Source organism: Heterocephalus glaber, unplaced genomic scaffold (genome assembly GCF_053883595.1).
Source record: "Heterocephalus glaber isolate CG9 unplaced genomic scaffold, H.glaber_assembly_v1.0 deba00000738, whole genome shotgun sequence".
Taxonomy (NCBI): Eukaryota; Metazoa; Chordata; class Mammalia; order Rodentia; family Bathyergidae; genus Heterocephalus; species Heterocephalus glaber.
Genome location: NW_028258161.1, coordinates 13,938,385 through 13,943,358, shown reverse-complemented (window position 1 = coordinate 13,943,358; position 4,974 = coordinate 13,938,385).

The following is a 4,974-nucleotide window of genomic DNA, read 5'->3' as shown; positions in this document are numbered from 1 at the left end:
GGGCTCATAGTCTTCCAGCTTACACCCACAGTGACCTACTCCCTCCAGTGAGGCCCCACCTCCTAACAGCACATGGAAGCTTGAGGTCATCAGTGGATTCATCCATTGATGAGTTACCACCACCATCATCTGATCTGCCCCACCTCTGAACACATGAGGCTTTTGGGGGACATTTTTGACCCAAGCCATAACACCCACTGACCAGATCCAGCTGCATGGCTCCACAAGGGAGCCAAGAAGTACAATGTTACCATGTCCCAAAAACACAGCAAACTCTGGGACCAGCATAATGATTATCTCAGCTTTTCTTATGATTATTAAAAAGCATGATAAAATCATATCTGTGTCATAGGATATCACATTGCCTACTCAACATCTGATTTTGATAACAGAACCCCAAGTTTGCTTGGGTGTGTCCCTTTCCCCCACACAGTCCTGGGCCTCTGGGCAACAAGGCCAGCACCCCAATTTCATGGGTGGGCCTGGTGGACCGGAGCACTGCCTTCCTTCTCTCTGGTGATGGATTTAGGGACAAGCATATCCAACTCAGGCCAACAACACACACAGAGTTTTGACGTTTGTGGGGGTTTGGGGAGAATGCATCTCTCCCTCCCATCAAGAACTTTCAGAAATGACTTTTTCCTTTCTTTTGGTGGTCATTGTCCTGGCCTGGAACCAGATGGAGCATTCTTGCCACAGCCTGAAGACAATGTTGGGAATGAGGCAACCTGTCAGCTGAAAGCAATCTACAGAACATTTCCATCTCCTGTGGCTTAGGTAAGAGGACGGCTGGGAACAAGTGCATCATAAGAGCCAAGAACCCAGCAATAGCAAGAATCAGGTTGTGTGCGGGACACCTAAGGCTCACCGTCAAACTGTCCGCCAGGCCGAGAGCTGAGCCGGAGGACGTGCGCTCTGCTGGCTGCTCTGCAGCTCCACGTTAGTCTCCTAGGAAAGCTCTGTTACGCTGTCCAGAAGAAAGCGCTGTCCCAAGACTCACGATTAAGCCCAGGCTTGATCTTCCGCACAAATTTTCTGCTGGCTCTCTTTGAGGCCTCAGAGGATTTAACTGAAACTTCAAGGACAAGGTCATGAGATATTCCTGTAACTTGACACAAAGCTCATGTTTGTACAGCCCAGCTACGCAGCAGACCGCGTTCCCACGTGGCAGGGACCACTGGCTTCCACAGCTCAGGCAGCGCATCCCGGGATGGATCTGGACACATTTTCTGTCATGACAAAGCAAGGCTGAGGGCTTTAATTTACTGCCGGTAAGTTCCTTTAAGCCTTTTCTTACACCATCTGCTCCATGGCGCATCAGGTGAGGGTCAGCAGGGGCATCTGCAGCAGGAGAAAGCTCGGCAGCCCGCTGGCTCTGTTGCAAGCCATTTACTTTCTGTGCTGTTCTAGCCGATACCTCAATGCCCAAATGGCCAAGCTGTTATTTTTCAAACCTGTCACATTAGGTAAAATCGTAGGCAGGCAAGTTTTTCTAAGGAGGAGAGAAGGGCTATGTGTAATAAGCAGGGTGGACTGGTAAGAAAAGCCAGTCCTTCAGTGTCATGAGGGCACAAAAACCCTGAGCTCCTGAGCTCCGTGAAGGATTATCACTGCCTGTGTGATCAATGGCCAGCTGTTTGCTGCCTCACCCAGAAGAGAATGGGAGGAGATGGGCTTCAACGGCGGCATATGAGCTTTGGCTTAGACTTGGCCTGAAGAAGTTCAGGAAACTCTAAAACAGTGTGGGTTGTGGTCCGATGCTGTCATAGTGAGCCCCGGTGTGGGCCAGTACCATTCCAGGGGCTTCGAGAAAGGGATCAGGCTGACTCTCTTCGGTCTTGTGTAAGCAGCAATAATCCTACTAGACATCTTGCTGCAGGGAGAGGTGGCGTTTTCAAGGTCATGTGGGCATTTTTGTGCTGGAAAAATTATATGAGCATCTACTATCTGAAACACAGCCCTTGGGACTCCAGCAGAATCTCTTCTTGTTTCCTTTTTACCCATCAAATCTTCTTTTCTGGTGACTTCTGCTCACCTGTCACAATCGAGGCTCTTGTGAGTGTTCCTTGTTTCAGTACTGGCACAAGGCTGAGGACCAGCTTTGAGGGCCCCCAGGGCTCCGCTGATGGCAAGTGGCAGAACGTTAGCGAGGCCACCGGGGTCCCTGTGCCCTGTTTAGGGAGGACGCCCAGGGTGGAGGCGGATTTCTGTTCACTAGGAGCAGTGGAGGCAGTCGTCCTGGGATTTCGTCTGTGGGAGAGGCCACCACAGACTCTGGACAGTGTGTTTCCTCTGTTCTCTCAGATGCAAGGATGGTGGCCTGCATCCTTCCACCTGGCGTTCTGACGGGCCAGGGGCTCGGTGAAGACTCACTGAGACAGACAGTGAGATCAGGGCATTTGACCGCGCATGAAGGCAGCATCGCAGCCCCCACACCCACACACCAATGGCCAAAATGAGATGCAGCCAATGTGGCGCTTATTCCAGTAGGTGTTTTACCAGGGGAATGGTGGCCGTAGTTTTAATTTATAATAACCAAGAACATAGTCAGTCCTAGCATGTTTGAGATAGTGTGCTAAGTGCAAGTGGTGTTCTTTATGCTGCCCTGAGAGGGGAGTGCCATGGTTGACCCCAGGCTGCAGATGTGGAAGCGATCCAGAGGGAGAGGCACAGTTCGGGATGTAGGCAGGCTGCTGTGCGCCCCTCAGGAGAGAAGCAGAGAAAAGAGGTGATGCTAACCTGGGAGAGGCTGCGGCCTGCAAGAGGCCAGGTGGGGGAGTGACAGGAGAAGCAGGGAGAAGGACGATGCGTCCATAGACTCACAGAAATGTCCCTTCTCCCGTAGACTGCGCAGGGTTGGGTTGCTGCCGATCCCAGATCCCATAGCACGGGTTCCTGGCCTCTTCCCCGGGGGCCAGGGGTCCCTTCACAAGGCCCTCTGCTTGGCTCGAGCTGCAGACTGACCCACACTCAGACACACCTCAGAGGGAGAAGGGTGGCTACCAACTCCAGAGCCAAACCAAAGCTGGCTGTGCCCAAAGAGGCAAGCGTGTAAAGGAGACAAGTCCACAGCCCTCTGGAGCAGTGCTTTGGAAGGAGAAGGCCCAATTCTGAGCTAATCCTTTGAACTTATATTTTCAATTTTTATTAAAACCTTTGGTTAAAGACAGACACAGTGGCATACACCTGTAGCCCTAGCTACTTGAGAGGCTGAGGCAGAAGGATCTCTTGAGTCCAGGAATTTGAGACCAACCTGAGCAACATATGAAGACTCTGTCTCTTAAAATAAGCAAAAATCAAAAAATTTTGCTTATTGATTCCTCCCAGGATCCAAACTCCTACTAATTTTTAAAGTATTCAAGAAGTGTTTATTAATTATAAAATTAGAACAAGGAGTAGAAGGTAAAACATAGCTGAAGCATCTTTTTTTGTGTTTGGGGAAAAAATTCAACTGACATCCATCTAGTTTGGCTTCACTGGCTGCGACATGGCCAGTGTCATAACTAATATCAATGACTATTTCAGCCTCCAGGATTTTCAAAGCCACTTTTTTTCTTTCCCAACTCATCCAGATTGATTCTTCCCTAGGAGCTAAAGAAGAATAATTTGAATCTGGTTTTAAAGCTGTGTTGAAACTCACACTTGGTCCGGTCTGATTTATTTCAAATTCTGCTCATCTTCCAAATGCAAACTGTAATCCCACAATAATATCCATAGCCAAGTGTATTTCTATTTAGAAGTAGGAAATAACTATAATCCCAGGACTCTGGGCACCTGAGGCAGGAGGATCACAGCTTTGAACCCAGCCTGGGCAACTTGGAGACATAGTGAGACCTTGTCTCAAAATTTGAAAAAAAATTGTTTAAAGAGCTGAGGATGTAGCTCAGTGCAAAGGCCCTGGGTTTAATCATTAGTACCATGAAAGGAAGGAGAGAAGGAAATGTGTAAAGAAGGTTAAATGGGGATTGATATGATCAAAATATGTTCTATGCATATGAAAAGACCACATTGAAACACAATATTTTGTAAAATTCATATGGACTAATAAAATATGGTAAGATAAGCAGGAAAATGAAGATATTAAGTGAAATAAATCAGACCCAGAAGTTTAAATATCACATGTTTTCTCTTACACAGAAAACCCAAAATACAGATAAAGAGCAAAGTAAAGGATCGATAACAGGAGATGGGGAGATGTTTTTCAAATATGAAGGGAACAAAAGGTGGAGGAGGAAGGGAAGGGGAAAGGATTAGAAGAAAGAACCGAAGGAAGAAAAATAGAAATAGAGATTTTTCTAATGGTAAGGGGGTGGAGAGATGGAGGGAGCAGGCAGAGGTGGGAGGGGACAGAAAGAATTCAGATCTGTTTGTGCATGTACGCATTCCCCAGGATAAGCATAGTCATTATGTACTGTGGCCTGTAGGATAAAAATGCATGGAAAAAGAACTTCTCTTTCCTTGCTGTTAGAACTCCGGCCATCTCTGGTCCACCCATTTTATCTCCCTTTTTAAAAATCTCATCCACGTTCCGGGGGTCCAGGTTTCAGTTCTAACCTGGGGATGGAAGCGCAGCACTGGCCTGTCCTTTACAGGCGCTGCTTCTCACTGCCTCCCCGACTCTGTGGGCTGGATGCAGTTCCTCCTCACAGGCCTTCCACGGGGCTGGAAACGCTGGGCGTGACTTCCAAGCTCAGTGTTCTAAGCGCTGCTCCCAATTTTCCTCTGTCACACAATCGTGTCTCCTTCCTGCTTCTGTCAACAGGCCTGGAGCCTCGCGCCCTCTGGAGCTGAGAAAGCTCAGCCTGTCCGCGGCACACCTTGCCTGGGCGCTGCTGCCACCTTCGCCTGTCACAGGAAGTGGCATTTCACCTCAGCATTGCACCTCAGGAGTACAGTAACACACTCAGCCTTGGGACACTGGCGATGAGCCTGGGCTAGGAAACCCACAGTGCTGCACCTCTGGCAGGTTTGGGA